Source organism: Bombina bombina, chromosome 9 (genome assembly GCF_027579735.1).
Source record: "Bombina bombina isolate aBomBom1 chromosome 9, aBomBom1.pri, whole genome shotgun sequence".
Lineage (NCBI taxonomy): Eukaryota > Metazoa > Chordata > Amphibia > Anura > Bombinatoridae > Bombina > Bombina bombina.
The window spans coordinates 40585322-40598563 of NC_069507.1; the positions used below are offsets into that span (position 1 = coordinate 40585322).

The window sequence follows — 13242 nt, forward strand, 5'->3', positions numbered from 1 at the left end:
TAAAATCCTCAATATCCCTAATACGTTTCTTATATTTGTTGGCATTTAGCTCAGAGTCTAATTTCTTGATCCTGAATTGTATGCTCTTATTTCTGTTTATCCACTTTTCATCTTTGTATGGTTGTATATTTAGGATTAGTTCTTTAATACATTTTTTGTTCTTTTCCAATCTTTGTTCTCTATACTTGATGAAAAATTTTGATCAATTTTATAGAACACTCATGCAAAGCTGATTCCCATTCAGTGGCATGTTCAACGTCATCAAGTTCAAAGGTGGGATGTTTGAAAATTCTCAACCCTCTAGGGATATTATTATGCAAAATCCTGCCAGTCTATAGTGCCCTGCTCTAACATTTTTTTTCAGGGATTTAAATAAGCTTTCATGGTCACTGGGTATAGTATCCAAAATATTGGAATCTAAATTTAATACATTTACATCTCTCTGTCTATATTCTCTCAGGACACATTCACCTAAGATATCAGACATGTTATCTATTCGTGGCAATGCAGCGCTAGCTGAAGCCGAATAGTATAATCACAGTGTAGATCAAATTTGGTCACAACACAGAAATCTGGAGTACAGATAACTAGAAACACAAATAAAGGGATAAGCCATAGAGAATAAAAAGAAGAATAGCAAAGAACACACAGGGAAAACAATCTGCACTAAATCCCCAGTGATAATATATGCATATATATCTGATCTGGAATAGATGAAGAAATATGGACCAAAAAACAGGAGGGGTAACACCTATTAGATTTGTCACCACTTACAACGAGGGTGCCAGTAAAATCAAAGGCATTCTCAAGAAACATTGGCCTATTTAATAGCAGATTCCATATTGGGGAGCCACATTGGAGATCAACCTGTTATCACATTTAGAAGGGGAAGGAATCTAGAAAATCTGTTAGCCCCTAGTAAGCTCAGAAGCCAGCATAAAGATACCATCAATAGCTCACAAGCTACTAATTGACTAAATGGTGGAAGGGGCACTATGAAATGTGGAAATATAAAATGTAGCATGTGTAAACACATTAACAAATCTCCTAGATTCCTAGACTAAACACCGCAGGCTGCCATTGGAGACCCTGGTAACAATACATTTTCTTTAACAATGCATCCAGCTTCTTGTCCATTGGATCTTTAAAGGAACAACTATCCTCTATAGGAATGGTAGTCCTCTTAGTCAAAGTGGAAATCGCCCCTTTCACCTTAGGAACCATTTGCCAGGACTCCTTAATATAGTCTGCTATAGGAAACATATTATTGAAAATTGGAGATGGAGAGAAAGGAATACCAGGTCTCTCCCATTCCATAGCAATAATCTCTGTAGCACAGTCTGGCAAAGGGAAAACCTCCACAGCGGAGGGAACATCAAAGTACTTATTCAGCTTACTAGATTTCTTAGGGTTGACTACGACAGTTGTATCAGAGTCATCCAAAGTAGCCAAAACCTCCTCCAATGCATGATGAACAAAATGGTATTGGAGGTTCCACTTGGGAATAAAAACATAGTTGACATGAAACAATTTGCAAAGTATCTTCCATCTTTGCAGAAGAAATTTGAAAAAAATAAATAAATAAACCGTTTTTAATTAAATTAAAGGTACTGTGTCTTTAAATTAACTTGTAATGGAGGGAGCAAAGCCTGCAATAGATCACAGGCACCCAAACACCTCAGTAGCTTCACTGAGGTGCCTACCTTTCTGTAGCCAGAAAAACACCTGTTTTATTCCCAAAAGTCAGTTTCAGCCTGCAACGACTTAGAAACTAACTTCCCCCATGGAACAGACGATAACTGCATCACCGGCTCCAGACGTTTTTTACAGCGCAACTTGAAAAGCACGCCAAAGACAAGCCTACCTCTAACAAGGACCCTCCCATAAATTCCAGAGCGGTCTCGGCAGTCATAGTGAAGAAAACATGGCCGCAAAATAAAAGTCAAAGTGCTGCCCGGATCTCTACCGGAGCAAACACACAGCTGAGCCATCAATTTAAAATAAACTAACAAGGACACTCCCAATAATTCCGGAGCGGTTCTGGCAGTCATAGTGAAGAAACATAGTTGCAAAAATAAAAGTCAAAGTGCTGCCCGGATCTCTACCGGAGCAAACACACAGCTGAGCCACCAATTTAAAATAAAAAATAGTTCCTCATAGTATCCCAGTGACTGCCAAGCTGCCCACAAATTAACCCTTCCTAGGCTGAGTAATTTAAAGCGTTCTGTTCAAGCAGTAGTAAACTGCTGAAGTGCAGACATTTTTCCTGCTTGTTTTCCCCAAGAAAAATATAAAAGCACTTACCTGAAAAACAGTCTGTCCGGCAGCAGGACATCTCACCTGGTTTGAGAGGCTGTCATATCTCACATGGACCTGTGGAAAAAGGAAAGAATCTGAATAAACTTACTCAGGGTTTCTGATCAGGGCAGCAACAACATTGGGAAAACGCAGAGAGGATTGAACCTCACGAGTTCCCAATTGCTCAAAAGTCACCACTGCCCTACTGAAGAGACTGACATGGACTAGGCTAGACCCCAGAAGGATCAGAGTAAACCTACTCTGCCTAAAAATAATAACATTTTTATTGAAGAAAAAAACTTATCAGACACCTAAACTTCACCTCCTCCTTGTACTGTAGGCAAAGAGAATGACTGGGGGATTGTGGGTAGGGAGGTGATACTTAACAGCTTTGCTGTGGTGCTCTTTGCCTCCTCCTGCTGGCCAGGCGTGATTTTCCCAACAGTAATTGATGATGATCCATGGACTCATCATGTCATTAGAAAGAAATACTAATTCCTCTTCTCCCTCCAATCTATCATGAATGCTTCAGTTAGACTCATCCATCTAAGTTTCTGATCTATATCAGCTGCTCTGCTCTTTCAGTCTCTAGACTGGCTTCCCAAACACTCTAGAGTACAACTTAAAGTATTAACTCTAACCTATAAAGCAGTCAAAAACCTTACTCCCAACTATATTTCATCTCTCGTCTCCAAATACTACCAGACCCGCGCTCTTTGATCAACGTCTGACCTACTTCTTTCCAGTCCTATTATCTCTACGTCCCTCTCTCACCTCCAAGACTTCTTACGTGGTGCTTCTTTCCTCTGGAACTCTCTACCCCACTCAATCAGACTGTCTCCAACCTTGTAAAGCTTCAGATGCCACCTATTCAAAGAGGCTTACCGTTTCTCCTCTGTTTTTCATCCTACCCAAAATAAATCTTGAACTGCCTTGACTCGTTTCTGCAGCTACAATCCATGTCACAAGCTAACCCAAACTTGCACCTGATTGGCTGCGAGTCAACGGGGGGCGGCATAGCACAAGCATTTCACAAGAAATGCTTGTGAAATGTTAAATGCCGACAGGGTATGCTGGTGACATTTAGCGAGGGGTCGAGCCGGACATGATTCGCTACACGCGAATCATGTCTGCTCGACCTTTAGTAAATCTACCCCTATGTCTCTGCACCCTCACCTGTAGACTGTAAGCTCTTTGTAGAGGGCTCTCTCCTTCTGTACTAGTTATTTTTAGTCTGTTATGTATTGTATCTTACTCACAAATCTTTTGTCATTGTATTCCCCTATTACTGTAACCTTTCTGATCCCAAGCGTTTGGATAAGGTTTTCTACCTGTAATGATAATAAGACAATATAGGGTTGCTCTCATTATTTCTTCTATGCTGTGGAAACCCTTATCTACATGATTTTAGTAACGTTCTCAAAAGATTCAAATACTCATACTTAACCCAGTGATATTAAAGGATCATTTAATACTGTAGAATTGCCTAAGCAACAAATGCATGTTAAAATACATTAGAATAACTTACTCTGAATTTTAAATGAGTCCTAGATTATTTCTGACAAATTTCAAAGTTGCTTCCATTTTCACTGTAATCCGTATCATGTAACAACCATTGATAATGGAAGTAAATTGGAACGTTTTTTAAAAAAAAAATTAATGATATATTTGAATTATTAAAGTTACATTTTTTACTTTAGTGTCCCTTTAACAGCCCACTCATGCTGAATTAACCAGCTTTTCAGCTTATTCATAAGTTCTATTTCCCTCTGACACAGCTAATGCCTATTCTAGTGGACCCAGAGTTATACACAGGGTGATTACTGAACCATTGTGCTATGCGAAGTGTTGTAATTCCTTGTTGCCTCACGTTACATCAGACGTACAGCTAGTCAGCTCTTTGTTTAGCTGCAATAAATGAATGAATCATTGATTAATGTGATTTATTTGTCATTTTACGTTTTATTTGTTATAATATTTATAGCAGACACACCTTAATGAGGTCAACTTACTATTTTACTCATTTTTATTTCCCTTTTGTTTTGTTTATCCAACTTCATTTTTGTATCACAATATTTTAGAGGAGTGTCCACATTTTTTTAATAAGTGAGCATAGTGCATTTTTATAAAAATATAAATGTAATTAATCAAAACAAAATTAAGCATCAGCATCTTTAAACTTGTGATAATGACCATCTCCTGTCATAAGAAGGTATATCTTGAAGAGACTATCTGTAATGAAATAATGATTGACAACAGAGATCACAACGCTATAAATACTCAGACCAATTGGTAAGCGTGAGCAATGCTGATGATGATGGACATCAGGCGGTTAACACTTCCTAAGGGGCTGAAGTGTTGTTTGAAATGAGCGTGCTGCAAATTCAATGTAGCGACCTTTTGGTTACTGTAACTACTTGGGTGCTGATTGACCTGAGTGAGACATATGAATAAGTAACTCCTAAAATAACCACTACAGATATATGCTCTTTGATATGAGAGTTATGTGCACGCTTGTTCTGATAGTGTTTTCTGAATATTAGACACTAGGGATGTCAGCTAGAAATCGGCTGACTGTGTTCAATCACAGCAGTACGCAGACAGGAGGTCGCCATTGAGCGCATAGTTCAGTATACCTGTGTGGAAGTTGAATCCCTGTGTATGATTCAACACGCTTCTTTAACCTCAAGCCCTAATAGCCCTAGTATTTTTAACCCATTTAGCTGTACTTCAACAATGTTAAGTATCTACATGTGACTTAACCACTTACACTTTAAAGTTTAAGCTTCATTTTAAATGTATGTGTTGCATATATGTTAAATGAAGTGTGGTTTTAATTTTAAACTATTGTCAACTTGATAATGTGCCTGAATCATCCACATTCAATTAGGTCCACAAACATATATATAATCCAGTAGTAGATAAAAAGGAGGTGACTTGCTCACAGTTTCAGGTGCAAGACCAATGTCATTCTCTGGTTTGAAATGAGAATTACTTTATCACCTATCTATACAAAATCATCCAATTCAACCTTTTTGGCAAGAGGCTGTGCTACCCACTGTAAAGTCTTTGGTTATTCCTTTATATAAGAATTAAAATAAAAAAAATATTCAGAAGTTGAGCTCCCTAGACAAGTTCAAGAATAAACAAGAGAGAAAAACATAAATTATGCTTACCTGATAATTTCATTTCAGTCTGTGGGAGGAGTGTCCACTGCTTTATTCATTACTTGTGGGAATTAAGAACCTGGCCACCAGGAGGAGGCAAAGACACCCCAGCCAAAGGCTTAAATACCTCCCCCATTCCCCTCATCCCCCAGTCATTCTGCCAAGGGAACAACGAACAGTAGGAGAAATATCAGGGTATAAATGGTGCCAGAAGAATAGCATTAAATTTAGGTCCACCCATCGGAGCAAACGGGCGGGAGCAGTGGACTCTTCTCCCACAGATGGAAATTAAATTTTCAGGTAAGAATAATTTATGTTCCATCTTAATGGGAGGAGAGTCCACTGCTTCATTCATTACTTGTGGGAACAAATACCCAAGCTCTAGAGGACCCTGAATAAAAAAAATGGGAGGGCAAAAGTAGGAGGACCCTATACTGAGGGCACCACAGCCTGTAGAACTTTTCTCCCAAAAACAGCTTCCGCCGAAGCAAAAACATCAAATTTGTAAAACTTTGCAAAAGTATGTAAGGAAGACCAAGTAGCCCCCTTACAAATCTGCTCCACAGAGGCCTCGTTCTTAAAGGTCCAAGAGTGAGCCATAATCCTCTGAGGAGGCTTATGCCCCGCTGTCTTATAGGCCAAACAAATAATGCTCCTCAACAAAAAGGACAGTGAAGTGGAAGAGACCCTCTGTCCCTACGTTTCCCTGAATACACCACAAACAAAGATGAAGTCTGTCTGAAATCCTTTGTGGCCTGAAGGTAAAACTTCAAGGCTCGAACCACATCCAAGTTATGAAGTAACCTCTCCTTGGGCGAAGAAGGGTTAGGGACACAATGACGGAACTACTATCTCCTGATGATGTTACGATCTGACACCACCTTGGGAGAAAAACCCAACCCAGTGCGAAGCACAGCCTTATCGCGTGAAAAATCAGGCAAGGGGGGATCATATTGCAAGACCGCTAACTCAGAGACTATGCGAGCCGATGCAATAGCCAGAAGAAACAAAACCTTCCAGGAGAGAATCTTAATGTCAAGCGCACGCATAGGCTCAAATGGAGCACTCTGCAAAGTTCAAGCTCCAAGGAGGAGGAGAAGGTCTAAATACCAGTCTGATTCTGGACAGCGCCTGAACAAAAGACTGAATATCAGGAAGCTCTGCTAGCTTCTTGTGTAACAGCACCGATAAGGCTGAAATCTGTCCCTTTAAGGAACTAGTGGCAAGGCCCTTATCCAAATTGAAGAAAAGCCAGAATCTTGGGTACCCTAATCTTGTGCCAGGAATATCCATGTTCCTCACACCAGGATAAATAGGTCCTCCACACCTTATGATAGATGCGATCAATATCCACGCAGTCAGCCTCAGAGAATCGATATTTTGGTGGAGAAAGGACCCTGAAACAGCAGATCTCTGCAACAGGGTAACCTTCATGGAGGAGATGACAACATTCCCACCAGATCCGCAAACCACGTCCTCCGTGACCACAATGGAGCAATCAGAATGGTCGAAGCTTGCTCCTGTTTGCAACCACTCGATGGAGAAGTGGCAACGGAGGAAAAATGTAAATAGGTTGAACTCCCAAGCTACTGCCAAGGCATCTATCAGTTCTGCCTGGGGATCCCTGGACCGCGACCCATATATGGGTAGCTTGAAGTTGAGCCTGGATGCCATGAGATCTATTTTCGACGTCCCCCATCTGATGCAGATTACTGCAAACACCTTTGGATGGGAAACGATTGTCTGCTGAGGAAATCCGCTTCCCAGTTGTCCACACCCAGGATGTGGATCGCTGAGAGTGAACAGTTGTGGGTCTCTGCCCATTCCAGAATCTGAGACACCTCCCTCATGGCTAGGGAGCTTCTCGTTCCCCCTTGATGGTTTATGTATGCCACCGAGGTGATGTTGTCCGACTGGAATCTGATGAAACTGGACGACCCCAAGAGGAGCCAAGCCCTCAGAGTCTTAAATTTTGCTCGTAGTTCCAGGATATTTATCAGTAGGGTCGACTCCTCTTGAGTCCATCTGCCCTGTGCCCTTCTGGCACCCCAAACAGCACCCCAGCATCCATGGTCACAATCTCCCAGGATGGTCTCAAGAAGGATATCCCCTGGGACAGCTGCCCGGATGGACCCACTAAGAGAGGGATACCCTTGCTCGATTGTCCAGAGAGATCTGTTGGGGGAAGATCGCCATTCCATTGTCTCACATGCATTATGTAGAGGTCTTAGATAAAACCTGGTAAAACGAATGACATCTATTGCTGAAAACCATAGAGTCCGATCACCTCCATACATCCGGCCACAGATGGTCTTGAGGAGGTCTGAAGGGCCAGACAGCTGGACCGAACTTGGGAACATCACTGATCTGTCAAGAATATTTTCATAGCTATGGATCTATGATTCGTGCCAGGAGAACCTACCCCTGTTTCTGGGAACCAGAGAACTCCGCGAGACTGTAGGATGGAGCCTGAAACCAGGATATCATCCAGATAAGGAGTTACCACAATACCTCTGGCTCTCGCTACCGCGAGCAGTGGTTCCAGAACCTTTGTAAAGACTCTTGGGGCAGTCGCCAGACCAAACGTCAGGGTGACAAACTGGAAGTGTTGGTCCAGAAAGGAGAATCTTAGGAACCTGTAGTGGTCAATAACAACAAGCAGGCGAGTAGCACTCTAATGAACAATATAAAGGTGTACAGGTGCTTCCTAGAAAAATAGATATACAACAACATAGAAAAGGGAGTAGAAACCCCACAATACAGAGTTTCTAAAAGTCTAGGCAAAATCAGCACAACTGTCTAATAAAAAAGCACACTAGAGATACTTAAGTCAAATTTAGAAAATGTTTAATAATAAAATGATAGTCATACATCCAATCATTCAAATCACATTCATACAGGGGATCCCATAGTAGCGCATGTAAAAACACACTGACTGAGAGTTAGTCTGGTGCACCAGAAATCTTTAGGATTAAATGTCATTCAAAAGAAATGCATATTATTTGTAATCCAAAGGGAGGGAGATCGTTCCCAATTATTCTCAAAGCCAGGCGAATCAAATCTATACCCCTGTTCCTTACACCAATGTAATACGTTAGAGCTTATTTAAAGGGGGAGCTGTACCTCTCCACGTCTTTTTCACAGGTATACCGTGTTACCAAGCCGAGTAAATTATGGATTACAGTTCACATAGGTACCTGTCTTTTTTCACGCGTGTAACTTACAATATATAGGTCTCACTACAACAGACGTAAATACCCGGATTAGAAATCATCTGTCCACTATTAAAATTGGGGAAGCAACAACACCTCTGGTGAAACATTTCAAACATATCCATAATAAGATTAACAATTATTATTATTAAGGTGGCAAGCTATAGAATGGATAAAAACCCCCTCTAGAGGTGAAAATAGAGATAAGATTTTGGGCAAACGAGAAATGTTTTGGGTTTTTAGGCTCCAAACCAGGGTCCCTACAGGATTTAACTCAGAATACGATCTGATCTATTATTGGAAGTGATTGATACTCACTGTTTTTTGACACCCCCTTTTTTCAATACACAGCTATTAAGCACTGTATCTATAAATGCATGCAGTTAGAATATTGCATTTATGTATAGCCAATCCATATGCATATTACACACCTAAATGTATGCTAAGAGGTATAATTACCTTTAAAATATTGAGGATGTTTATTTCACCCTAACATTTAATCTTTAAATGTATATGTGTGTTTTAGTTATGATGGTATAACATTATGCATACGTTTATTTGGGAATTCATTATGTAATATTGTATAGCCCTTGTAATGCTTTTGTGATATGTTGCATAGCTTTTCTACAGCTTTAATAATAATGTTGACATCATTAATAATATCATTATTTTTCTTTTTTGTATGCATCCCCTATTGTATACTCACTCTTTTTTTTCTCAGACCATAGATATTATGGTAATTTTTCCATTAGTATACGTGAATCGTATACTCATTTATTTATTTGGATATTACTGGTCCTGAGGTATATAAAAACAACATATGTGCCTATATGAGATTTATTGTCCATATTTTCATCTCTTCAAGGTTATTTCCGTATATATACATTACCCAGGTAATAGTTTTCCTTTAGTCTACATAATAATATCAATTTTTTTTCAAACTCCTTTGATATACATTACTTTCATCAAATTTTGATTAAACATTTAACTATGTAATTTTCTGTTTTGGTAATTTGTACGTCCAATATGTTCACAGGTATTAAATAGTGTTAGGGGTTAAATGCGGCACTGAATTTAATACTCATTCATTGGTTAGTGGTTAACCTATGAGAGAATAGGTATGCCTTTAAAAGGGTGTCTCAAATGTATCTTATTAGCATTGATTACGGCAGAAGGCCGAAACATGTTAGCCTGATGCATTTGTTTTTATGTGCATTGTACCTCCATGCTTTTATTAATGGATCACGAAAAAACATTTGTTTTTACTTCGCCTTTAGACGCCCTTTCTTTCATCATGTTCTATATATAATCATATCTATATAGGTGTAGATATATATTTTACCTAAAAACCATCAGCTATATGTAGAAATATGTATTTATAAATAAATATAACATATTCTGTTATGTGAACATTGAAATGTGAAATAGTCATAGTCACTTTAGTGCACTTTGATTAAATGCGATTATGTTTGAGCATGAGTATGGGTGTTAGTTTTTTTCCCTCTTTTCACGCTCCATTGAAGTCTATGGGGGACTACCTTAACGCAGTTGCAATATTCGAGGCTCAGCTTTTTGTGCGTCAGGTTAGCGCTCATGCAAAATGTTTTGCTTCCGCTACCCGACGATAGATAGATAGGTAGATAGAAATATAGATAGATAGAGACAGACAGAAAGAGAGAGAGAGTCTGAGAAATAGATAGATATATAGATTTAGAGATACATAGATATATAGATAAATAGATAGATAGATATGGATAGAAAGACCATTTTTAATATCGATTTAGAATTTCTTTAATGATTTTTTTCCAGTTACACCTAGATTAACATTTCACATTCCTGCAGACAAATCACCCTGCCCTCAAGGAAGAAACCAAATAAATGATGTGCTAATTATTTCATAATTTGATGACTCTAAGGAGGAAACATTATTTCACTGTGTCTCTCGCTTTGTGTATATAAGCACTGATGTTGGACAACGAAAACATATACACACAGAGAAAACTTCCTTTTCAGCTGTATTGGAGACCATCTCGCTAAAACTTAACAAAGGCCATCATGTCTGGAGTAAAGGGACAGCAAAAGAAATGCCCTGAGCCTTGCCCACCAAGCCATGCCCTCCACCACCACAGCAGTGCCAGGATCGTAAGTTTACAAATTTGACTTTTTAAGTGTTAATGTTTTTTTAGATTATTTACTAAATTAATTCTCTGTTTAATACTGAAAATTTAGAGTACATCTATTTTGAATCCAATATTATTGTTTAAAGCTTTTATGTAATATATTATTTGGAGTACTATGGTGTTTTCAGAAATAATGATCTAATGATCTATCTATGTATCTTTGAATTTCGACTCTATCAGCCATTTTATCAAAGGTCTTGCGGACCTGATCCGACACTGCGGATCAGGTCCGCAAGACCTCGCTAAATGCGGAGAGCAATACGCCTCTCCGCATTTAACATTGCACCAGCAGCTCACAAGAGCTGCTGGTGCAACGCCGCCCCTGCTGACTCGCGGCCAATCGGCCGCCAGCAGGGAGCTGTCAATCAACCCGATCGTATTCGATCGGGTTGGATGTCTGGCGATTCCTGTCCGCCTGTTCAGAGCAGGCGGACAGGGTTATGGAGCAGCGGTCTTTTGACCGCTGCTTCATAAGTTGTGTTTCTGGCGAGTCTGAAGACTCGCCAGAACACGGCCCTTCAAGCTCCATACGGAGCTAGATAAATGGGCCTGCATCTATCTATCTATCTATTATCTATCTATCTGTCATCTAATTCTATCTATCTATTATCTATCAATCTATCTATCATATATCTTTATCTATCTATCTATCTATCTATCTATCTATCTATCTATCTATTCTTTAGCTATCTATCTATCTATCTATCTATCTATCTATCCATCATCTCTCTCTACCTTTATCTATCTATCTATCTATCTATCATCTATCTATCTAATTATTTATCTATCTATCTATCTATCATCTATCTATCTATCTATCTAGCTATCATATATCTTTATCTATCTATCTATCTATCTATCCTTTATCTATCTATCTATCTATCTATCTATCTATCCATCATCTCTCTCTACCTTTATCTATCTATCTATCTATCTATCTATCATCTGTCATCTAATTCTATCTATCTATTATCTATCAATCTATCATATATCTTTATCTATCTATCTATCTATCTATCTATCTATCCTTTAGCTATCTATCTATCCATCCATCATCTCTCTCTACCTTTATCTATCTATCTATCTATCTATCTATCATCTATCTATCTATCTAATTATTTATCTATCTATCATCTATCTATCTATCTATCTATCATATATCTTTATCTATCTATCTATCTATCTATACTTTATCTATCTATCTATCTATCCATCATCTCTCTCTACCTTTATCTATCTATCTATCTATCTATCTCTCTATCTATCTTTCATCCATCTATTTATCTATCATCTATCTATATCTCTATCTCTATCTATCTATCTATCTATCTATCTATCTATCTATCTATCTGAGAATTAACAGGTATTTATTATTATTTTTTTCAGCTTGCAAACAAGAGCCAAAGTGTCCTGAACCTGTTCAAAAATGCCCTCCTCCTCAAGGTACATAAAATAACATTGCAGCATATACACTGTATGCATTATATCACTTATTGTCTAGGATGGGTAAATGTTAACAATCAAAAATTAGAGGTTAATTTAAATATTACATTTGAATTCTTATTCCCATGGGACAACATTGAAGTATATAATAATTATATTAGAATCAACATTTGAATGATGATTTATGGAAGTATTCAAACAATACTTTTAAAAAGGGGAAAATGAACAATAATTTAGTAAAATGAGTGCCGTATTCTCACCAAATGTTAGACGTTTGTGTAGAATTAATGACTAACACCAACATTTACCCATCTCTGCTGATGACAGATATAGATGGAACCTCTGATAATTGTCTGTAGATTTCAAGAGTTAAATGTGATATTTTTGTTTTTCTCAGAACAATGCAAACCCCAGTGCCCACAAGACCAGCAGAAATGAGCAGAAAATGGACCTTAACACCTGGCAAATACTTCTGTCAATTTGATGCATTTAAGGAACTTTGATAGATAAATATGGTTTAAATATTGTTATCATCTAAATAAACAAATGATGGAATATTTATTAGCTTTATCTTCATGACTGTTTAATAAAGTCTTCAGATATGTAAAATGCGATGTGATATTCAAAAATATAAATAAAATCTGTTATCTGAAAGTGTTTCTGATTAGTCATTTTGTTTCATGTAGTAACATCAATAGGCTTCTGTATAATTAGACAGATTAAACTGCAGTTTGAAGTATGTTATTCTAATACATTATAATCTTTAGTTAAAGAAATATAAAAGTGCAAAAAGAAAATGTGTTTAACACTGGAAAAAGGATTAAAATATAGTTCAAGTCAGCTGCAACGCACTACTGGGACTTTGCTGAACACATCTGGTGAGACAATAAAAAGAGGCATATGTGCATGACCACCAATCAGCTGCTAGATCCCATTGCTGCT

The 13242-nt window shown here is 38.2% G+C and overlaps 1 long non-coding RNA gene across 1 annotated transcript; it reads left to right on the forward strand.

Annotated features, from left to right (window-relative positions):
* Nucleotides 1-10684: 10684 nt before the first annotated feature.
* Nucleotides 10685-12757, forward strand: LOC128639632 (uncharacterized). The gene is made up of 3 exons (XR_008399235.1): nt 10685-10819; nt 12244-12300; nt 12698-12757. It is a non-coding gene; the product is annotated as an uncharacterized LOC128639632 (long non-coding RNA).
* The last annotated feature ends 485 nt before the right edge of the window (nt 12758-13242 follow it).